The sequence below is a fragment of the Pteropus vampyrus genome, unplaced genomic scaffold, assembly GCF_000151845.1.
Source record: "Pteropus vampyrus isolate Shadow unplaced genomic scaffold, Pvam_2.0 Scaffold404, whole genome shotgun sequence".
In the NCBI taxonomy this organism is placed as follows: Eukaryota; Metazoa; Chordata; class Mammalia; order Chiroptera; family Pteropodidae; genus Pteropus; species Pteropus vampyrus.
Genome location: NW_011889185.1, coordinates 276,851 through 300,915, shown reverse-complemented (window position 1 = coordinate 300,915; position 24,065 = coordinate 276,851). Strand labels below are relative to the sequence as shown.

Below are 24,065 nucleotides of genomic sequence, written 5' to 3'. Positions count from 1 at the left end.
TGTACCAGCTTCCCAGCTGTCCATACCAGAAACCAGGGGATCATTCTCTCCCACAGACAATTGGTCCCTTACCATACCTAGCCAACTCTTCTTCCTAAACACCTTCTCTTCTGTCCCCTTCTGGCCACCTGTACAGCTCCCCTAGTCTTATCTATTCTCCATCCACCTTGCCTCCTGAGAGGTCTTTTCAAAGGCAGATCCTATCCAGTCACTCTTGCTCTCAACTTTCTAGAGCTTTTTATGGTTTTTACAGAGAAGTAGGCCCTAAATTCTGAATGGTTCCGTTCTTGTCCACTTTTCTTCACTCGGCCTGGTTCCCCTTCTGTCCCTGGAGACTTCGTACATGCAGTTCCCTCTGCCTAGAAACACTACCTCCTTCCCATCACCCCAGCTTTCTTATCAAACTTCAAGTCTCAGCTTAAGACCACTATCCCTCTTTCTAAACCCTCTTTGCCCTGTCTATATTTCTTTTTAAATAAATTAATTATCATGGACACCATTCCATAGAAACATATGTAGTCGTGTATTTACAATCTGCCCACCCTGCCAGATTGAAAGCCCTAGGAAGGCAGAGATTGCATCGTCTCCCTCAGTCTGTTTCTCTTTTGCCCGAGTACCACACAGCCATATTTTCCCTCAGAAAGAGGATGTTACCTTAGAGTGTTTTCATAGAAACTGTCTTATTGAAATATAACATGCAAAGAAGCACACAAATCATAAATATACATCTTGATGAATACATGAATTTTCACAAACTGAACATACTATGCAACCAGCATCCAGATGAACCAGAACATGACCAGATCCCAGAAGGCCCTTTGTGCTTTCTTCCAGTCATCCCTCCATCAAGGGTAATGCCTAGCTTGTCTTCTAACACAATGGATTAGTTTGACCAGGTTTTATAGTTTATATAAATGGAATCCTATTGAACATATCCTTTTGTGTTCGGCATCTTTTGCTCGACATTTAATTTATGAGATTTACCTGTATGGTTATGTGTGGTTGTAATTCATTCACTCTCATTACTATATATGGTTCCATTCTGTGAAAAGTCTACTACATATTGCTCCATGTAACTGGTGGCCATTGCCTTATATTATTTGAGTCCCAGTGAAATCGCTTGCTTTAGAGGACACTCTCAATGACTGACTTATATTTGAACAACAAAGTGGTGCTTGGGGAAGACTCATTAACCGGAAATGGCCTCAATCAATGCTGGTTTGCAATGCTTAGGAGAGGTCACCTAACAGAATTGGTTTACAAAAAGGGGAAAAAAAAAAGAAAGAAAAAGGAAGGAAAGAAAAAAAAAAGAGGCTGTCTTAATCTATCCACGCTGCTATCACAGAATACCACAGACTAGGTGGCTTATAAACAGACATTTATATCTCACAGTCCTGGAAGCTGGGAAGTCCAAGATTCATTTCCCAGACACCAGCAGATTTGGTGTCTGGGAAATGAGTGGGAACTGAGAACCCACTTCCTAGTTCATAGACGGCCATCTTTTTGGTGTGCCCTCATGTGGCATAAGAGACCAGATCACCTTCTGGTGTCTCTTCTTATAAGGTCATTAATCCCATTCATGAGCACCCCACCTCATGACCTAATCACCTTCCAAGGGCCCAACTTCCTAATACTATCACATTGGGGATTAATGTGCGGAGCCCCCCTCCCACCCCCATGAATTTCAACATACAAATTGGGCGTAGGGGTGCACAAACATTCAGTCCATTGCAGAGACAAAGAAAGTTAACTAAGATTTAGTCATTCCTGGTTAAGACACAGATATGGAATGTTGTCGTTAATAAGCCCTTTAATGCTTGCTTTCAAAAGCAAGTCAGGTTCTATTGTGGAGATAGCAAATGCACACAGAAAGAAGGCATGAAAGAAAGAACCTAATGACTGGGCAATGAGTACTTGTAGCTTCGGATAAAATTTCTACTCAGTTAGCAGGGCAGAGGACATACTCTGAAAAGCTGTGTCAGGTGACAGACACTGTATAGTGCTGACAAAATCATTAATGTCAAAGACTTGTGGGAAGTTCAACAGCTTTGGGCTGTGACAGTGGAAAAGGCAATATAATCTCAATTAGTACATTATTTTAATATGTGCTTTTAAATATATGTAGGTAACTGATAATTGAAAAAACATATCCACACATTCTTTAACACTCCTCCCTTCAAGAGGTGCAGCTAAATTCTCTTTCCCTTGTCTGTGGGCTGGACCTGGTAGCTGGCTTCTAATGAATAGAATAAAGGGGACATGATGGTGTGCGACTCTGGAGGCTAGGTCATAATGCACTGCGGGCATCTGGTTGCTCGGTCTCTTACTTTCTCTTAGATTATTCTGTCTGGGGGAAGCTGACTGCCATGTTGGGAGCTGCCCTATGGAGAGATCCATGTAGTGATTGAGTGAGGGAGGCCTCCAGCCACTGTGAGTGAGGAACTGAGGCCCTGCCAACAACTGCATGATTCTCTAGCTCCCGTAGCCCTGCAGCCCAACCCACATCTAATATTCTAGACTTAAAATTTCAATGTAGCCACAAAGGTATTTGGGCCTCTTTGTTAGAAAAACATGAGATCATTTTGCATTTGGCCATACAGGACATTTCATTTATTGACTGCATGGATGGATCTGGGCTTAAGAAAGGATAGACTGGAGGAAGGATTTGAGATGAAAGAGCCCAATGGCAGAAGCCAATAAGGATGTTATTTCAGTGGTCCAGCAAGAGAGGATGGGAACCTAGGCCAAGACTAAGGCTGTGGGGAGTGGATAGAGGAGGACACTTATAATCAGAGGGACATTTTGGAGAAGAGGTTCTCCATCATGGACCCTTGTGCCAGTCTGATAAAGTTTATGAATCTCTTCTCAGAATAGTGTTTTACAACTCCTATAATAAAACAATATTACAAATCTGTTATATAGTCATTGTGTCCACAGATTCTTTGGCACTTCCCCCATTGAGAGAGAGGTGGGGTCTATGTCGCCTTCCGTTGTATCTAAGATGACCTTAGGAAGAGATTTGCTTGACCAGTAGAATGTGGCAGAAGTGACATTCTGTAACTTCTAAGGCCAGCTAGGTCAGAAAAGGCCTGGCAGCTTCCTCCTTATTCTCTGAGCACTTTGGAGCTGTGAGCCACTATGTAAGAAGTCCCACTACAAAGAGGCCACCATGATGGAGAGCTCACTTGAACAGACAACATGGACAGGCTAGGAGACTGCTGAGATAAACAGAGAAACAGAAATGCTTAAGGATCCCCTAGTCGTTTGGGTCATCCATCTGAGGTCTCTGACATTGCCTGGAGCCAAGACAAGACAGCCCACCAAGCCCTGTCCAAATTGTAGGTTCAAGAGCAAAAGAAATAATAAGATCCAGCAGCAGACTTAACAAATGCCATAATTTCAAGTTAGTGATGAATGTAATCAATATATTGAGAGATTGGCATTACTTGTAATATGATATGAAAATATCTGATTTTGATTGGTTACTAAGTCATAGGTGCTGCAATTGTTGCCTACATGCATGGCCAAAGGATATGCTAAATTTTAGTTAAAGGTTAATGAAAAGAAAAATAAAAAGATTTCCCATCCCAGTTTACAAGTCCCGCAAATTCTATCCCAAGTTAAGAAGCCCTATTTTAGAGAGAAATCGGGGCATCCCTTTGATGACTGATTCTGTCCTTCTTAAGAATTCAGTGAAGCCGCTTTTATAGACAGCTGAACAGACTGTATTTTTAAATGTGTTTTACTGGAAGCTTTAAAAATACCCCTCCTTTCATTCTTCTCCTCACTCTCTGATGTTCTTTCTCATTTTTCTTCTACAGCAGCTCTTGCTGTCTCTTAGTGTTCTCTCCTCCTCTCCCTCCCCATAACCCAGTGGGTCAGGCCTCCATGTCTCTGGCCTGGACAACACAGAAGATTCTCTCAGCCTTCAGTCATGCCTGTTGCCACCCACCCACTGCCCTGCTGTCCCATGGAGCTTCCTAGAATACAAATGTCATCTCGTCCTCACTATCTCCGGCTCCCAAGTTCACACTGGTGAGCAAGAGGGAGAAAAGCTTCTATGATAAAGACATTTCAGTAAAAGGCCCTTCTCTCCTGACCACTGTGATTTGCAACACTTCCCTTACAGTTCCCCAGTGCTCGGGCTGGTTCCGGTTACTCGGGGTTTGCTTTTCACTTCCGCCCTCTCTGAACACCTTCCTGCATTTATCCTCAAGGCTAAGACAGACTTACTAGTGAACACAAGGCTGGCATAACCTCCTCCAGGAAGCTTTTCTTAAGCTCCCCATTGTAAGATCAACTAATGAATCCTTCCTCATTGGCCCACCCACTCTATGAAAGGGTAAATTTTTTTCCTTATACATTTTATTGAAGGACAGCACACATATAGAAAAGTGCATGTATTATAAAGTGTATTGCTAAATGAATTTTCACAAACTAAAGGGACTTGTTGCACTTGTGTATAAGCAGCACCCGGAATAAGGAACAGAACTTTCTCAGTCTCCCAGAGGTCCTCCTCTGCCCAGTCACTATACCCACCCCTCGAAGGATAACTATTGTACTGGTCTCCAACTGCGAAGGCTAGTTTGGCCTGGTTTTAAATTTCAGGTACATGGAATCATACAGTATGTGCCTTTTGATGTCTGGCTTTTTCCGCTCAATATCATGTTTGTGAGATCCCTCTGTATTGTTACGTGTGATTACAGAATGTTTATTTTCACTGCTGTATGGTATTTCACTATGTGAAGACAACCACAGTTTCTTTCCCCATTCAGCTGCTGATGGGCATTTGGGTAGTTTTCTGTTGGGCCCATTGCTAAAAGTACAGCCAGTGAACATGGTGAAATACTTATGGTGAACATAGGTATGTAATTCTGGTTGCATATATACTCAGTAACCTACAAAGACTTCTTGAAACAACAACAACACTTTATTGCACATCACTATAATCTGTCTCCTTGTAACCCTCTTCTAGACTGGGAGCTCCTTTAACAATGGGCTATGTCATATATTTTTTTATCATCGATATCTAGCTTGTAGTAGCTGTTCAATACATATTGCTCAAATGAATGAATACTGACAAATTGCTAGGAAAAAAGTATTCCTCCTATGGTCTTCATATTGTCTCGTCTTTCTATTCTTAGTTAGCTTCTCACAGATTCTGGTTACTTACTATTTACATTTTTCTATCAATTCATTACATTTTTATTACAAATTTACTCAAATTTATAAGAATGTGAGATATGCACACTTAAACACACGCAGACACACAAGGCATCCCTTTTCCCTTCTAAGCTCACAGAAAGGAGTGAGACTAAATAATTTGAATATGGGATGGTCTACGCACTCTTTTTGAAGAGAGTCTTAGCTACACCACCAAGTCTTTGCTCCTGGGACAGGAAGCAACATGAGTCATTTAGGTCATACTCCAATTGTTTTATCATTTCAGTTGTTGAAAAATACCACGCACATAGAAAGGAAGTTATTCTATCTTTAAGTAGCACTTCGGGGCATACCTATAGGAGATTCGCTCCTCCAGAACTTAATCATTCCAGTTTTGCTTTTCACACTTTTGGTGGTTTCTTGTAGGGTATGAATGTCTCTTTTGTTTCATTTTGACTCTGTCTCCCAGAATGGCTCCTCTCTGTAAGTTAAATGGTAATGAATTCTTACAAATATCTGACTTTCAATTGCAAAGTGATCAAAAGAACTATTTAAAACTGTTTTACTGTTCTTGCTAGTTTACATCACTGTTATTGCCGGAAACACTATTTTGCCATATATATTTAGTTCACTCTTTCCTCTTACTCCCAGCAATATGATATAAGTTATTCCTCGTGGCTTTTAGAAAATGGTCCTCAAGGTTGGGAAAAATGAGTGGGTATTTTCCTTTAGGGGTTGAAAGAGGCACATCCACTCATCTAGGTAAAATAGTAATGCATTTAGTGTTATTAGAATTGTTTAGAACAATGCAAGATTGACTCATGTATTAGTTATTTATTGCTGCATAGCCAGTACCCCCACAATTTAGTGGTTTAAAACAACAAACATTTATTATCTCCATGTTTCTGTGGGTCAGGAATTCAGGAGCGGCTATGCTGAATAGTTGTGGCTCTGGGACTCTCATGAGGTTGCAGTCAAGCTGTTGGCTGGGGCCACAGTCATGTGAAGGTTTCACTGGGGCCGCAGGATCTGCTTCCAAGATGGCTCACTCACATGGCTGTTGGCAGGGGGCCTCAGTTCTTCGACACATGGCTCATTCCATAGGGCTGCTTGAATGTCCCTATGACATGGCAGCTGGCTTCCCCCAGATAGCAACGAGGAAGCCACAATGCCTTTTATATCCTAATCATGGGTGTAATGGACAGTCACTTCTGTCACATTCTATTCATTAGAAGTGAGTCACTGAGCACCGCCCACAACTAAAGGAAGGAAAATTAAGCTCCACTTTTTGAAAGAAGGAGAATCAAAAAATTTGTGGACAGATTTAAAAACCACCACAGGTGGTAAATAGGTTAATCGAATCCAATCAACTGTTGGGGCAACGTGGGCGATAGCTACAAATTTCCCTCCCTTTCACACAGATGACAAAGCGAAGAGATAAGAGGTTAGGAAAAAATCAGGGTAGGATTTACCTTGAACTTGGAACCTGAGGTTGAGAAAAAAATTCCATCAGAAGGGTATGGCCTTGGATTTTCAGTTGTCATAGCAACCATAAACGAGATTAAAAAGGGCTCTGTGGGTATGTCTCAGGTGTAAGCAAAATCTCCCTGGAGATTTCTAAGGCCCATATCCTGCATCTTGGCCTCCAATTTCTAGCTGGCCACAAATATGATCACTATAGTGTGGCGGACCATTGACCAGTGTTAAAGGATAATTCTCAAAAGAAGGCAAAATCATGACTCTCATACAAATATACAATGAACATGACAAAGGTTTTATTTAACTCATTAATTAAGTGAAGGAATGGGTAAGGTATTACAACCTGTTTAAAAGAGAATCCCAAGAACAGAAACATTTCTAGGTCAGGAATATTAAAATAAATTTGCAAATGAATGCGAAACTGGCTTTTGGGGTGGAGGTGATCCCTTCTCCAGGTAAAAACTATTTGCTTGGTCTATAGGCAAGAAATAGTCACAGTGCTATTAGATATCTGTATCTTATAGAGTTGTAAAATAGCCTAGGCACAATGGGTGGTATTGCTGTAGGTTCCGACAATCTCGCACCCCCTCAGGCTCCACCATTCCATTGAAAGTACAGCCAGTAATCTCTTTTGCTTGTTCCAAAGCCTTAAAAATTTCCTTAATGCAAGTCATCTCGACTCCCTTGAGATGACAAAACACATTCCTCAGAGGATGTCCTTTTAACCTTGGGAAGGTTGAGAATTGAATATGGAGAAGATGAAATCAATCAAACATACCATGGTGATATTTTGGTGTTAAGTTCAGTAATAATCTATCGTGTAATTTAATTTGTAGTGTTTATGAAAACTTGAGGGTAGTAAAGAATCATACAGCTAGCTTAATGATTCCAACTTAAAATTGTAATATTTTAGACTTGTGATTTTAAGGTAAAAAGAATTAAAATTTGATTCGGAAAGCAGAGTTGCAATGTTTAAGGCAATGGGATATTCACAAATTTGATTTATTTGATTTACAAATGTTTAAGTCCTTGGGAAGATTTTCTTCTTAGGGTCGTAAGTTTGTCCATTCAGGCATCTGAATGCTCAAAAAGAAAATAAGTCAAATTCAATATACATATTTCAGTCTAAAATGTTTAGGAAAATTTAGGTAAATTTATAAATGGGTGGGAGAGTTTAAGACCATTTAGTCTGTTCAGCTTGTCTTGATTGAGCCGTAATCAAAGCCCTCTCTAAAAATGATTGCTCTAATTTTATATAAAAATAAGAAGGTTAATAAATGGAAGTTAAATACTTGTGAAAGTCTAGATTTTAAAATCTGGAACTTTAACAAATCAATAGTAATTTAAAACCGAAATGTAAATGGTCTTTTCAATACACACCCACACAAATTTACTGGGATATCAAATTCCCATTAATGGTTGGGAGGAAAGAGAGGTGGAAACAGGTAAAAGTAGGGTGGGACAGGAAGCATAAAATGAAGTCACACATTCTGTTTTCTTTTAAAATGGAGATGTGGTAGTTTTGAAACATAGCCCCAAGATGCTTTGACATACCTCCCATCCAGAGAAAAGAGGGAGGGGTCGATGTCCTCTCCCTCTTGAATTGGGGCTCTGTGACTGCTTGACCAATAGAATATGGTCGAATGGACACGGCTAATTTCCATGCTCCGCCCTCAAGTAAATGGCAGCTTCCCTTTCCTCTTTCTTTTGAGTGCTCGTTCTTGGCACACAGCCACCATGCTGTGAGGAAGCCCAAGTGATCCTGTGGAGAGGCCCACATGGAGAAGAACCAGAGCCAGCACCAACTTGCCAACCATGTGTGTGAGCCACTTTGAAAGTGAATCCTGGAGTCTCAGTCGAGCTGCCCCAGCTGACACAGCGTGGAGCGAAGGAGTTGTCTATGTTAAGCCCTGCTCAAATTGCAGATTCTTGAGCAAAACAAATTACTTTTGTTGTTTACACCACTAAGCTTCAAGTTGGCTTTATATAGTAATAGATAACCAAAATAAGATACAACTTCCACATAGCAAAGTGTACAAATCTTAAGTGTACAGACTGATGAACTTTTACATTTTGTATATGACCATGTAGCCATCAATCAGGTTAAATATAGCATATTTGCATCTCCCCAGTAGGTTCCCTAGTTGAAGAGCTTCTTGAGGTACGACCCAGACATCTGAACTATTAGCCCACTATTAGCCCACTGGGCAGCTCAGTGTTTATTTTTTCTCAGAGACATTTCCAAACGTAACTGGATTAGAAACATTCTCCAGCATCCATTGATGAAAGAAAAACAAGCAGTGATGTGTGGGCCAGAAATAAGTAAAGTCTCAAATGGGAGACAACCAGATTTCAGTCTATAACCTCTGGGAAGCAGGTCAGCAGGAAAATGAGCTGATCTGCTCTTAAACCTCCCATCAGCAGAGTCACCTCATAAAATGCAAGCGCATAGGGTGCCGTCTTAATACCTGTGGTCAGGCCTCTGAAACCTGATTTGGTACTTAACAGTCCTAATCGTCCAAAGCAACTAAGGCCAAAAGGGCTTTGGAGAATCTTTAGGCTGGGTGGAGAAGATCCCCTGACTCCCCCCAAAAATCTGCTCCACCAACTGCTTTACTTCAAACTGTGGGCTGATTTCCATTTATCACACTTGGCCCTAATTACCCTGGAGCAGCCTTTCTCCTAGGCCTGGAGCAGGAATTTTAAGGGGCTCCTGACAAAGCAGGTCCCTGAGACCAAACAATAGTGCAGGGAAAAGCCTGGGTGAGAAAGTGTCCATTCCCACTGCTCTCCTTCTGAAGACCCAGGTTCCAGGCCGGCTTGGGCTCTCCCCAGGTAGGAACTCGAGTTCCTCCACTAAATAGATTTTCCTTTTGTTGTCACATTAATTTGCAACTCATTAATAGTGACAGAAGTGAGGTACTGCACCAAATCTATTTGCATATTCATGAGTGACTTATTATTAAACAAATAAGATTTTCCTATCTTCGCAAGCACCCAAAGTAAGGCTGAACAGTACATTACACCGGCCCTGATGCTCTATTCTCTCTTTAATATGTTAATAGATGCAGTTGATTTCTTTAAGTAAATACGCATCTATAAAACAACACGTACTTTATAAAAAAGAAATCATTTAAATAATAATCCATTAGCAAAGTTGGCAACAATTTAAGAGGAACAACCCATTAATACCAACGCGTGAGAATTAATTTGCGAATTTTAACTCGGTTGGGTGGTGGGTTGCGGACCACGGAGGAGGAGGACCTTGGAGAGTACGTGCGCGCTTAAAAAACATTTTAATGAGTTTCCAGAGACAAGCACTCAAAGCCTGCATGTCTTTCGGGGGCCGACTCTTAGTAGGTCGAAAACTGCCTGCGTCCTGCCCCTCGTCAACGTTTTATTCCAGTGTCCGCAGGGCACTGGAGTCGTGAGCTGAGAGCAGGCCCCAGCGCCACGTCGACCCGACAGCTTTCACGGTGCCCAGCGGCCCTCTATCAGCACCGGGTTAAGCGGGGTGGGGGTGGGGCATGGCCTGGTCTTTGGGCGAGGCTCCCCCACCGGGCTGGGACTGGTGGCCTCCCTGCCTATTTACCCCGCTCCGGCACATCTTTCCTCACAGCCGGTTCTGTCCTGCCGGGGTCAGGGTGGGCTCCCCCAGTGGCGGCGCGGAGCGCGGGGCCAACCGCGAACCCTTATCTCGGCTGAGTCAGACACTCGCCGCGCGGAATCTGTTGACATTTACTATTGTTCGCAGGAGCCCAGAGCACGGGGCGGGGGCGGGGGCGGGCAGGCGGGACTGGGCGAGGAGAGGGAGGGCGGCGAGTGTGGGGCCTGCGGTCGGCCCGAATATGTGTGTGAGCTCGTGAAGGGGGGGCGGGGTGAGTCGTCTCCACGAAAAATAGAAGTGGCCCGCGGGCCCGGAATCTTCCAACCGGCTTACTGGCATAGGCCAGGAATCGAGGTGGTGGTGGTGGTGAGGGGTGCGGAGGAAGGAAGATTGGGCGGCTGGTGGTGGGGTCTGCGGCTTGCAGGGGGTCGGCTCCAGCCGCCCGGCCCCCAGTGACCCGTAGGACACAAGTGCATTTGTGTCGAGCCGTGGCGGGGATTAAAGTGCCATACGGCTCGAGCGAGGGGGGACGAGTCGGGTGGAAAACAACTCCCCGCGCGCACAAAGCGCGCATTGTTCCAGCCACCTCCATTATGCCGCGCTGCAGCCAAGAGCCCGTTTCGCAACTGCCCGCCCGACGCGCGCGCACACGCACGCACGCGCGCGCGCACACACACACACACACACACACACACACACACACACACACACACACACACACACACACACACGAATTCGCTCCGGCCGAGGCCGGGGGTGGGTGCGCTCCGCCGGGAATGGGAGAGGTCGCTGGGGCGGGTGGTGGTGGTGGTGATGAGGCGGGCTTGTCGGCTTCTTTTTCAGCTCCGCTGCTTGTCTATTCAAGGCTGGGCTTTTTCATGTCTTCTTTCCCTAATCTCTTCCCTGGCTCTTTTCCTTTTCTCCGGCTCCCCAGGCCTGCCCCAAGTGCACCCCAGAGCCTGGAGCTCCTCGGGAGAGGCGGCGACGGTGGGGGTGGGGCGGGAGCGCTCCCAGCCGCTGTAACCCGCGGATCGAAGCCTGAGGAGCGCAGCGCTTGCCTGCACTGCCGAGGACACGTGCTCGGGAGGAACGGGGGAAGCATCCCGCCTTCCAAGGAGAGGCTCTCTGAGCTCCCCCATCCCGTGCTCTCCAGGACTTCCTTAGGCCCGGAGCGTGATATGCGAAATCCTGCGCGGCGCTGCCCACGGGTGCATGCCAAGTGGGACAGCTCGGCCGCCCCACCCTCACCACGCCAGTGCCGGGGCTCATGTCTTCCTCCCTCTCTGGCTTTCACAGCACTGGATAGGAATTTAAGGCTTGCCAGCCTCTTAGGACCTTACCCTGTTTTCCCCGGGAGTGGAGCAGCGGGGGAGGGAGTGTGTGGGGGGAGAGAACCTAGGCGGCTCCTCGCCTCCCGCCGCGCCCTCCCTAGTGGGCAGGTGGGGAGCGTAGGAGCATGAGTGCGGCGAGCCAGCGCGGTCTGGTTTCCTTTACGTTTACAAGCTATAAATAAACTTCCCCTTGGGCGGATGCGCGCGGCGTCCAAGGGCGGCTTCCCGCCGAATCCGGCGGGTGGTTTACGATCCGGGCCGGGAGCTGGTCCTAGCGCGGCCTGAGCCCAGGGTGGGGCGCTGGCTCCGAGAGAGCTCAGAGGTCGGCCAGGAGTGGCCGAGTGACCCTCTATCCCCCGCGGAGCTGGGGCGCCTCCGCAGTGAGGCCCGAGGGTGGGGCTGGCTGATTTATGAGCCGTCACCCCACCCCGCCCCTCCCGTTTCACTTGTTTTCCTCGCCTTCTCCAGCTCAAACCCAGTTCTTAAGGCCTCGCCCCCAACCCTGCTCAGCGAAGATTTGGCAATTTCAGGCTGCTGGGGCACCGACACCGGCCCCGGCGGGGCACGTGTCCGCAGGGCGTGGGTGAAACCCTCGGTTGCTTGCACCTTGGCGCCCCCGCCCGGAGCGCGACAAGAGGAGGCAGTCGGGGGCGGCCTTGGCCGGAGAGGCGGGGAGGAAGGGCTGGCCGCGCGACTCCGGAAACCGCGGGCCTGCCGGGTGGATCACTGACCTTCAAGGTCACCGGGCGCGGGGAAACCACTGGCCCACGCCAGAGCAGAGGCCACCGGTCCAGTCAAAACCCTACTGGGGAGTGCGCAGCTCCGCAAGGAAGCTCGGAGGACGCGATAGAAGACGTAACTTGGAGGCCAGCACAAGTCCCAGTACTGTTCTTCATCAATGGGGCGCGCCGTGTCACTCGGCGTGGGGGGGAGGGGGGAGACTAGTGGACGTGGAGGGGCCCTTGGGGACTGTAAAAGGAGTGGGGTGACTGGCAGCAGCTACGTTCGTTTCCGCTGAGACTCGGGAGGCCGCGGAGGAGAGGCGGCCAGCCGTGTGGGCGAGAGTCTGGCTTGGGAACCAGGAGGAGGCGTCTTCCCTCCGGGAGGCTCCGTAGCGAGCGTCCCCAGCGTCCCCTTTCCTCCTGCCTCCGCCCCGCTGCGCCCTAAGCTCACTCCCCTGCCCCATGTTTGTTTAACCCTCAACTCCTCCGCCGAGGCCGCGGGTAGAGGGATTCTTGTCGGAGCTAATCCTGAGGCGGGACCCCAATCTCCGGCCGCCGAGAGCGCCCCTCCCCCTTCGAACCTAGAGGCCGAAGGTCCCTATGGCCAAGAGCCTTCACCACCTAAATGGGCCTGGGGGCCATCAGGTGTTGACAGAAGGGGACCCTTGGCAAGGTCCTCATTGTTTCCCGGGAGCTGGGAAGCTGACTCACGCTCTGAGCGCAGAGCGCTGCCGAGTGTTTTCTCGGCAGCCTTTACCCGAGTGCTTTATTTAGACAGGCTTTATTTACAGTACACATGTTTTCGGCTCGTTATTCTGGAGGCGGGTATGGAAACTGGGCAGAGCAGGAGTTCTCCCTGTGAGCCTCACGTTTGGAAGGGGCTAAGGCTCAGCGCAGTCGAAGGATCCCACTACCGCTTGCTATGTTCCCTAGTGAGATGATGTGGGAAAAAAACTGAATGGGTGGACGTGGAAGGCACTTGGAGGGGCACACAGGGGTCATTCCCTCCAACAGTGTGCGCTCGTCGAAGTACATGGTACCCAGAGAAAGGTGAGACTTCAAGGAGGGTGAGGGTCCCAAGATAACACCAGCTTAATGAGAAAAACATCTTAAACTCCATTTCCTGGACTTCTGCACCAGTTTGGAGACTTTGGGGTGACCCAGGCCCTGGTCTCTCTGGATTCTGTAAAGGAGCTTGTCCTGACTCCTGAGTGGAGGGTACAGGCCAGCCAGGCAGCTGGAAGGCCTCTGGTGGCCAGCCTGCAGTCAAACTTGCTTTTTGGCAGCGGCTCAGTAAGTGGGGTGGTCCAGTTAGGGACTGCAGGAAATTGTCTGAGCTAGATTAAATATTTTACAAAACCTTCGGGGGGGCCTAAGGTTGATTTGAAGCTGGCAATGTTAAACCAAACAAAAATTAATGAGTTCTCTCTCCTGACTTTTTAGGTACAGTTCAGAGAAAACTCAAGGTAGCGCTCACTTTTTAGAGGAAGCAAGTTTAATGGTGTTTCCTCTCATTTTTCTCCACCCCAAGAAGTTGCGGTCATCCTCACTGCTGCTTACAGAGCTCAGTAGCCCCTCTGGGTGGGGTGGGGGCAGAAAGGCCTCTCGGGGTCCCTCGTTTGGGGATGGCAGCTGACTCGATCTCCCATGGTCACTAAATTCTAAGTCTTAGCCCATTTGCTTGTTTCTGACTCTTGTTTGGAATGAAGCGCAGCTTCACCAGAGGTGCTCATGCCCTAGGAACTGCACAGGACACAGTGCAAGCATCAGGGCCCCTTCTCCAGGCCTTCCCCTAGGGCAGCCCCTGGGGGAGAAAGGCTTCCTTTTCAAGAGTCAAGGCCTAACAGCCTTTGCCTGTTTTTCTCTCCCTCCCTTGAGTCTCTGGCTGCAAATTCTGAACTGCTTTCTGGGGTTTGTCTGCAGTGTTTCCCTTCCTGAATCCCACACCCTTCGTCCCTGCCCCCTGGCCTGGGGGTGACCACTCCCTGCACGGATGCCCACCCCATCTCCATATCCAAGCTGCAGTGTATGAGCTCAGCAGGCAGGAAAGGAACTGTGGCCCTGTGAGAGAGGGAGCTGGCTTGACCTTTGCAGGAAAGGAAGAGAAGGCCGATTCACAGCTCACAGCGCTGCAGGGAGACCCAGGGCTGCACAGGGAGCCGCAGGCGTTGCCACAGTCTCGGCAGCTCTGACGGGAGCCTGTAAGAGGAAACCAGCTCCGGGAGGCTGGGAGCTTCTGTGCCGCGTGTACGCGCCCGGTTGAGATGCACAAGCGGCTCTGCATGAGAGAAACTGCCTGTGGGGGCTGCGGCTCCTGCCAGTGTAGTGAAGTCCGGGGGGCCTCAGAGGCTGGGGGCCTAGCCGTCACAGTTTGGGATTGCTGTGGAGGATGGGGCCTCTGGAAAAGACAATCCTAAAGGACGCTGTTCTTAAGAGGCCCAGCCACCTGGAGACTGGCTCATCAGATGGGGGTGGGGAGTGCTCCAAGCTGCTTAAGAAAGTACGACCTAAGAAGGGAATAAGGGCACAATTGCCAAAGGATGGAGACCTGGAGCCTGGGCCGGGTTTTAAACATTAATACTTGAGGTGGCTCTTTGAGACAGCACCTTCCCAGAGAAAAATAGCAGGCCCATTACTGTAAGTCCCCAAAGACCTCAGGCACAATGATCTCAGAGCCAGCAGTCCGGGGCCCACGTAGGGATGTGTGACTCGGGAAAAGACTGCGGAAAGTGCAGCCCACGCTGGTCTCTTCCCAGGCTCTGAGGGAGGGGTAGGTTGTGATGGAGTGTGCTGCTGCCATTTGGGGGTGAGGTAGGGGAGGTGTTGCCTGAGCTTCGCTGTTGGAAACCATTGTTTGAATCTGCACCCAGCACGCTTCTCCAGCCGGGCTAATTCTCCACGTGTTCAATTTTCGTGTCTGAAAAAAAGCAGCAGCATAGAAACAAAACCATATGACAGGACTGGGCTGCAAACCTGGAAGAATTGAAAGGATGGGGGAGGTGGCGGCTGGGAAGGAGGGGAAATTATACGTGTGTGGGGGGCAGCGGCACACCACTCAAAAGTTTCGGCTATTTCCTACCCGATCTCACCTCCCGGTGTGCTCATCTGATGCCGTTCCAACTCCCTCAAACGGTTCCGCAGCCCCAGCGCCAGCGGGAGGGTGGAATTACAGTTGGGAGGCGAGGCGCTGCGGCGAGAGGCGACGCGCAGAGCCAGGGAGCGAGGAAGCACAGGCTCGCAGCCGCCAGACACAGGGCCAGCTCGGGCCAGCAGTCCGTCCCCAGCGGCTCTGCCCCCCTACTGGTCCGCAGTGGGGAGATTGGTCACAGCACACCCTCTGCTGGTTGGGGAAAGGGGGACAGGGTTTCTTCCGCCTACCTCTCCGGGGCACGATGCCCCTCCCCACTTCCCTGAGAGCCATTTCTTTAAAAAATAGCCTACGAACCAAATGTAGAGATTCAGGTTCAGCCTTTCCCCATCCCCTGTGTTTTCTCTGCGTTGTCTAAATCCGCGAGGGCGCTTTAGGCCCGGCCTCTCTCCCTCCCCCCGCTTCCGCCTGTGCACGAGCCAGTGGCGGTCACTTCTGCGACTCTGGAGGCCGAGGGCCTGGGGCTTTGTTCTCCCAGGGCTTCCCCCTCCCCCCTCTAAGTCATCCCCTTCTCCACACTTTATCTGGCCCCCTTCCATGTTCGCGCACACAAACAACCCCGGTTCATAATCTCATTAGCATAGGCCTGGGTCTGGGTGACCGCCAGGCTCCCCGTGCGCCCCGGCGCCGCGCTCGGCTTCTCAGCGAGAGGGAGGTTCCAGCAGGCGTGCGCCCTGGGTGGGGGGCTGGGAGATCGTGGGGTACATTGTTGGCTTTGGGGCAAGACTGGGGCCAGCCGAGAAGTGGAGGCCGCCCGGGACAGCCGCGGCCGCGGGAGGAAAGCCCCTCCCAGCGCCCAGTTGCCGTGGTCCCCGGAGCAGATGGCAACTTTGTCTCCTGGTGTGCGCGCAGCGACTTTCAACACATTCAAAAGGCTGCGCTCAGCCTGTCGGGGAAGCCTCGCTGACATTCAGAACCGATTAAAGACTCGAGACGGTGCCAGGCGCAGTGGAGAGTTATGAATTAATCATGGGGGTTACCGATATCTGAGGCTCCCCAGGGCAGCCCCTCTATTATTAAGCGGCCCCCACTGCCCACTCCTCACCCCCGCCCCCCGCCACAAAGGAGTAGGCTCGGCGTCTTTTGCACTGCCCCAATTAACAGCCTCCGGGTAATGTGAAAAGTGTTTGCCCTGCCACCCTCAGTGCGGGCTCAGGACGCGACGCTGGGCCTGCCAGACGAGCGTCAGGCAGAAAGCTCAGCCTCTGGGATAGGCCCCGGGTGAGCGCAGCACTCCCGCCGGGGGTCGGGTGAATTGCGTTTTCAAGCTATGTGCTCCAGGCCCGGCTCCCTTCACCTCCGCAGCAGGGGGAGACCCCGGTTAGTGGGTGACGCTGGGGGGCAACCACCGCCGGTACATGTCTGGGCTCCGCGAGCAGCGGCAGGCATGTGGTTTCGTGGGGGTGGCTCTGGTTATGTTCCAGGCATGGAAAAGCGAGGTTCATGTGTGCTGTGAAACCCTGCATAGTCCCAGGGCCTCCTAGGAGGCCCACTGGCTGGAACCCTCATTCCTCAAGCAGCCCAGAGGCACCCTCAATAACCCGCACCCCTGGGAACCCATGCACACATTTCGACCACCGAACCCCCTGTCTGCATACTGTTAAATCACGCACACCCTTCTAATCTTCCCTATTTATTTCCCTGGCCTGTCTGGCCACAGATTTCTGCAAGACAGAGCAGTCTTCGGGTTCCTCCTGCTTCCAGAGGGGCCATAAAAAACAGATGGTCTCATTAGGAACAATTTATGCATATATATTTCGAAGAGTTCAGCAGAGCAGGGGTAGGTTTGCAGCCCCTGCGTCAGGCAGGAGCAAAATATCACCACTTGCAAATGTTTCCAGTTTGCAAAATAATGGCCTATCCAAAGTAGCTAAGCAACGAATTACTCAAACACTATAAGGTTAGATGCCAATATTATCACATTCCTCGTGTTCCTTAAACCGTCCTCCTCCGCGGTCACTGGATTTCTGAGGGAGGCTCGCGGCCCGCGCACCCCTACACCAGCGGCTTCCTTTCAACGACTATTTCCAATCTCCAAGTCAAATCACTTATTAATTATAGAGGCAACTCGAGCAAACCCAATTACCCGTAGGCAGCTCTTCCCAGATGGGAAGTCCGTCTCGCGGCTCCCACGGTGGCCCAATTTCTGGGGAGCCCCCTTTATTTTGTCTTTTGCGTCCGATTTCTTTTTGTCCGTGGTCCGCCAGCGGCCCTGAATGTTTCCTCTCCCAGATTCTTCTTCCTAGAGGCAACTCCATTTTCTTACTGAGTTCCCTTTCCTTCCTCCAAGGAGACATCCCCGCCCCTTAGGAGGCGCTGCCTTCAGGCTAAATTTACCGCCGCGCCAGGTTTCAGCCTTAGGCATTGCAGACCTGGCGCAGGAATGGCGGAAGCCGGATAAAGACCTCTTTTCATTTGCAAAAGGCGGAAGGCTGAGTGATTCGCTCGCTTGGCTGGCCCTCGACTCCTATTTTCTCCCTTCAGGCCTAGCCGGTGGCTTGGGCTCACCTCGATTTGTGAAATGTGGCCTTGGACTCCGCGGGCGCTGCTCGGAAAAAGGCCACCTCACTTTCAATACCGCCACAGTTCTGGCCATGTGGTAATGGTGATGCTAACTCGCAGGACTTGGTGCCAAGCAGTTTACATATACATGTGTCATCTTTAAACCTCGCAGCAACGCATTTATATGGGCCTCATTTCTCCCATTTTGCAGATAAGGAAACAGGTTAAGAAACTTGGCTCAAATCACGCAGTTAGTTGGAAATAAAGCCCTTAATCCTAAACCAGAGTTTTCATCCACAGCTTCAAAGACACCTTCTGGGATAGCATAAACCGCAGGGGCCAGGAAGGGGACGGTTTGTGTGCAGCAGAGGACACCTGGCAGCGCAAAGGCCTCGGAGGTTTCAGGCAGGTGGTCTAGGCGTCAAGTAAGGGAATTAGAAAGCGCACCAGTGGGACGTGGGAAGAGACCTGGGAAACCGAGGCGCGCCTTGAAATGAGGTGCTAGGGTGGCTGCATTGGCTGGGGGCAGAGTTGCGATGCAAAGCGCAGCTGTAGGGGTCTTGCAGCACTTGGAGAAGAGTCCTGTCACCCCTTCGGGGCCACAACAGCCGCTTCCAGGGCTGTGGCGCGCGTGAGACGCGTTGCGAGTTGTGGAGGGCTCGCCCCCGCAACCTGGTGGTGGGGGTGGGGGTGAGGGGGGGGGGGCGCAGCGTGCGAGAAGGCTCAGGAGGTCCCCAGAGGCAGTTGGCCTCCGCCGCGATTCCCGGGTGCACTTACTAAGATGGAGCCAGCAGTTCAGTCGAGGAGGGGAGGGGAGGAGAGGGGAGCGGAGAGAGGGATGCGCGGGCGAGCTGGTAACCGTCTGCAGCGAGGAGTGTAATTGCCCCTGTGACCGCGGGCGGCGAGGGCGGGGCGCGCGCCCGGCCTCTTCCCTCCTACTCTGCTGCCGGCGCAGAGCTGGTTTTGGCTGGAAAAGCGCGGAGCACCTCGAGGGCCTGGCGGGTTGAGCGCTGGGCGAGGCCAGTCCCAGACCTCGCCGCCTGGGGCCTTTGCCGGAGCGCAGACCACTTCCTTTGGCCCCCAGGCCCTTCCAGACACCTGCCTCTCTCATGGGGTGCACCCTAGCCAGTGCTTGGGGCTTTCAGCTGCGCTTGCGTGATGTCCTTCCCTGGAGAGCGGCCAGCCTCGGGTGGCGGGTGGCCTATGAGGCCGTTTACTCGGCACGGGCGGGCCCTGAAGCCCGCGCGCTTTGGGTCGTTTTGGGCCACCCCAGTTTGGCAAGGGTCCCCCGGTCAGAAGGGAGACAGGACTTAGGACGGTCCCTGCGCCACCTCCCTCTCTTGCGCCATCGATGGGTGTTCTTTGTCCTTTGGTAGGTTCCTGGCTCCGCGCCAAACCGAGGGGACCGGATTAGAGGTGGGGAAGGGGGCCTGGGCCCGCCAGGGATTCCAGAGTTTGTAACCCGTGTAGTTCCTGGCTTTCACGGCTCACTCGAAATCCTCCCAAGGAAGATGTCTGCCAAGGAGGCCTGAGCGAGCCTCGTGCGGCCATCTGGGTGTGTGAATGTGCGGGGGTGTGTGCGTGTGGAAGGATAGAGCCGGCCAGGCACTTTCTCGGCCGTGGTGCTGCAAGCGCAGCTTCGGGCGCGGGGCCTGGCTCCCAAGCTTGCCCACGTCCTAGCCTCCGCCCCACGGGCGCCCCTGCGCCCCTCTCGCGTCTTTCTCCCTGCCCCCGCGGCAGGAACTGTTAACTCAGGCTGGTGACGGGTGTCTCGGCGCCCGTGGTGCGTTGGTCTTTATACCTCGTGAGTTCAACACTAATGAGTTATGGGTTGGCCCACGAAAACATAATGTGTAAATTAGAAATTTAATGATGTGTAAGATTAAAAGCTGCGCAGGGTTGCATTTATTTAAGGCTGCCATCTTGTGTTCGCAGAGAAATTACTTGAACGACATTGACCCCCCTCGCCCGGAGGACTGGAAAAGGCGCAAGGGACTGGGGAGAGTCCGGGGGACTCGGGTGTGGGACTTGAGGCCCGAGGCCTTCTGTGGTGGCCGAAGGCCTACTCCGGGTGGGTCCATTCACAGGAAGCCTACAGAGTTCTTTCCGGGGTCCAGGATTGGCAAGGGTCTTGCCAATTTCTGGGAAACTAACTGCTGCCTCCTGTCCTTGTGCATTCCTGCGTTGTAGGGGTTGTTTCCAGAATTCAATGGCACCTTCTTTTTTTAAGTGATTTTTTTTTTTTTACCTATTTCCCTTCTTTGCTTAAGCTACAAGTATTGGCTTTACCCTCATCGACATAAGACCCATCCTGTGAAGCAGCCAGGGTCCCCTAGACCTGGACAGGCCTGGACTCTGCATCCTGAACCCTCGGGTTTACACAGATTCAGTTCACTCTTTATGGGATTTTTTTTCTTTTCCTTTTTGCAAATTTTAGGGGAAATTGAAAGCAGAGACTCCTGCCTTTATGCTCTGACATTGGGGTTCCCTGCACAGTGCCAGCATGCCTGGGCACAGGCCAGCAGCCACCTCATTACTGCTGATCCCTGCTGATATCTACAGAGCTAGGGAGATCTGTCTTCTGCGGTTTTCTTTTTCCATCAAAAGCCCTGACGTTATATCTGGCTTGAGGCTCCTTCTCAAGTGCTCCTCTGACCCAGATGGGGCGTGTGATACCATCTTGGGAGGCGGTGAAGGATGGCCACCAGGCCAAGCTTTACATCTGGTTCTGCTGCCAGGGTGATTGGCATGTGGGAGGCCCCTCATGGCCACCAGATCTGAGGCCTCTTGGACAGCCTCTGCCCAGCCCTGTGGCAGCTGAGAAAGGGGCAAGGCAAGGATGGTTGCTCCTAGGACCCAATACAGAGCTCCCTGCTGGCCCCTCCAGGAATGGGGTCTTCCCTCCATAAGATACTACTTTTCACCTGGGGGATGACCTGGCACAGCGGGACCTGTAGTGCTTTGGGGGACCTGGGAAGAGTAAAAGCAGATGAAGAGAGGATTGGTTCATGAACTTTCATTTAAGGAATGAGGGCATGTCTCGGTAAATTATAGAGTATCAGGGCCCTGCGGGACATTGGAAAGCCTCCAGTGTGTTTTCTAGGACTTGAAAGAGTTAATGGGAGAAATGTTGTTTCTGGTTTGTCTGTTTGCTTAGGCCCCACACTTATCTAACTAGTCCCTGAAAGGGTATAACTTTAGAGGTTTCTTTCTCCTGCTTGGCTGGGAGTTTCAGAAAACTCTTGTGTAAGTAATCATGATAATCCTTTCAAATTCCTTAGGTCATTTGGTGTTCCCACTTGAGTCCTGTAAAAAAAGATAAGGAGAGAAAAAGGCAGCCTATCATAAAGAGCATTGCAACATATTTCTCTGAAAACTTTCCTCCCTGACCTGGCTATATTGCCCAGATAAACTTACTAAGTATGTCCCCAAGTTTCTGAGAAATGGTACCGCCAGACCGGGATGTTGACAGGGAAGGGAAAGATCAAAGGGAAACCAGGTGAGGGGGCCATATTTTCCCTTTTGGTGGAAACATGAAGGGGACACCTGCCCTCCTTGGGGAGCCAGGGGAAGCGTATCTTACTGTGGGGAGCAGGTCAGAGTGGTAGGCCTTTGAGGTTCTGCTGATAAGACACCTGGCTATTAGAATCAGAAAGGTGTGTGGTTTCTTGGAACTCTTTCAGGCACCTTTTTTTTTTTTTTTTTTTTTTGGTGTCTGCTGTGTGATGTCCCTATGGGGTCCTTCTGCCCTGGACCTGCCCTCTGCTGCCCAAATCAGCTTATCATGGAAAAGTGCCTTGCTCCCACCTCTGTCCCTAAGTACACTGTCCCTGATCCAGGCCTGAGGGCCACAGATATTCTAGCCTTTTATGCACCTTGGCCTCTTTTAGTCAAAGAGGATTTTTACCCCCAAAAGAAAATTTTCATTGAGCTATCACCGTAGGCTGGCCAGACCTGTTCCCATTTCTAGTGACATTCCCCAGGGTTCATTTAGTCCATCATATACCAGTCCTAGAGATGCTGCAGGAAGAAGTAAAAGAATGCTGGGCTGAATTTTTGTAGGTCTTTTTTAGTTCCCTTCTGCAGCTGATCTAGCCCTACATGCTTAGGCAGGCCTCTTTCCCTCTCTGCGACCTGGTGTGGGGGGAGATGATTTTAAAGAGACTTTTTAGCTCAGATTCTGGCAATTTCTTTGACAGGGCTAGAAGAAGCTAGGGTTCTAACTCTCAAGAGTGGATACAGGGAAAAGGCAGTTTTTGATTGACTGGGAGGTTTTGGTGTTTATGGCTTTTTTTTTGAACTCCTCAGAACACTGTGGTAGACAATTTTAGCTTTTCCTAGCCAACATTTGGTCCTCTTTCTAGATTCAGAATCCAGATTTTGGGGGAACCACTCCTCTCTGAAGTTCAGTCCAATTGCTTTGTGGGAGGGGACTGACTTTATCTCCTGGCTGCAGAAGTAGAATGAATGGAGCATTTGAATCTGCCCTCTCAGCCCACTTTAGCCATGGCGATTGGTCCCAGATTGGGTCCCAGAGAGACAATTTCAGAACTTGCTATTTCAAGTGGAAAAGAGAATCGTGCTTTCTACTGGAGTTACCAAAAAGATAGGCTATAAACCTGGGCTGGCAGGCAACCTGAGAATGGAGCCAACGAAGACAGAGCAGAGCTAGGTAACAGTCCCCATTGTTTGAGCTCCTGGATCCCGTTGAACCTGATGCCAGGCCTGCCCCAGGATATCCGTTATGCGTGCCAATAAATTCCCTTTCTTTGCTTAAATCACTTTGACCTAGGTTTCTGTCACTTGAAGTTGAAAGAGTCTTGATTTACCAACATAGAAGTCACTACCTCCAAAGAGGCTGAGAGAAGTTAAATCCAGCAGGTATAAAAGTAGAATGGGAACTCAGATCTACCTTTCTACCATGGTGTTTGGCCCAAGGAGCTTTGTCATTATTTAATTTTCTTTTTCTGGCTTCTTTACATCTTTCCAAAAGATCCACCCAGAAGTGAACCTAGTGTGCTGGGACATCTTCATCCTGGTTGGTGCCAGGGGAGAATGTTTGCTTTCATTTCTGGTGGAGCCTGTCCAGGATTTCACGCTTTACTTTCAAACCCTTTCCTAAGCTGTCCTCCCAAGATTAACTTCCTTTCTTTTGGTTTTCTGTTTTGTTTTCTTGCCCTCATTCCAAGGACATTTTCTTGACTCCCATCCATTCCCTTAATCTGATTTTCTATATTCTACTTTAAAGACACTTCCCAGGCCTGGGTCTGGAGACAGTGCATAGCAGGCAGTAATAAGTTCCTGGTAATTGTTGTTGTGGCATGAAGTACATCGCTTCCTTCCCCTTGTCTATCAGACGTTGATACTTTGTCTCCCTTCTTTTGAGTAGTTCTTAGCCCCGACTCTTTCAGGAGCCTTATCAATATCTGAGAAAGAGGTGGTCGTCTTCTTTGGCTCTGGCCTAGATAAACATTTGTAGCCCCCTCTCCTCCCTACCCAGCACAGCCAGCCCTGTCACAGTATTAAATACCAAGAGCCTTGGACCAGGAGATAAGAGACCTGGTGTCAGGCAAATACTCCAGTTAGTCTCGCACCCATTCCAATTCCCTTTTACTTTCTCGTTTTCTATCATAGAGGCTAGATAGTGAAATTCTCAAATTGCCAGACTCCTTTAGCGCTAGTACTGGCCATGTGACTCCCAAATAGGGCACAACCTTGAACAGAGAAGACTTTTAATCCTCTGCTTTCTTCCTGCCTGGAACACAGATGCTGTGCCTGGAAGTGCAGCAGCCATCTTGGGACCATGAGGGTGAAAGCCGCATGCAGTGGACAGCAGAGCAGAGAGAAAGAAACTGTCTGGGTCTTTGGTAACTGGAGCAGATGCACAAGCCCTGGATTCTGTATGTTCATCTGGACTTCTTATAAGAGAAAAATAAATCCCTTACTTAAGCCAGTGTTTGTCAAGATTTCTGTTACTTGTAGTAGTCTTAATTGATACAGCTGGGCTCCATTTCCAGCTTTCCTTGAACTCACTGTGTGGTCCCAGGAAAGTGACTTTACCTCCCTGGACTCTGCTACTTCATTTGTAGAATGAATATTCATGAATACATGCT

At 49.9% G+C, this 24,065-nt stretch overlaps 1 long non-coding RNA gene across 1 annotated transcript; it reads left to right on the top strand.

Moving 5' to 3' along the window:
- The first annotated feature begins 12,078 nt into the window (after positions 1–12,078).
- Positions 12,079–23,857, top strand: LOC111731848. Its single transcript, XR_002777350.1, has 3 exons — positions 12,079–12,462; positions 22,745–22,833; positions 23,719–23,857. It is a non-coding gene; the product is annotated as an uncharacterized LOC111731848 (long non-coding RNA).
- The last annotated feature ends 208 nt before the right edge of the window (positions 23,858–24,065 follow it).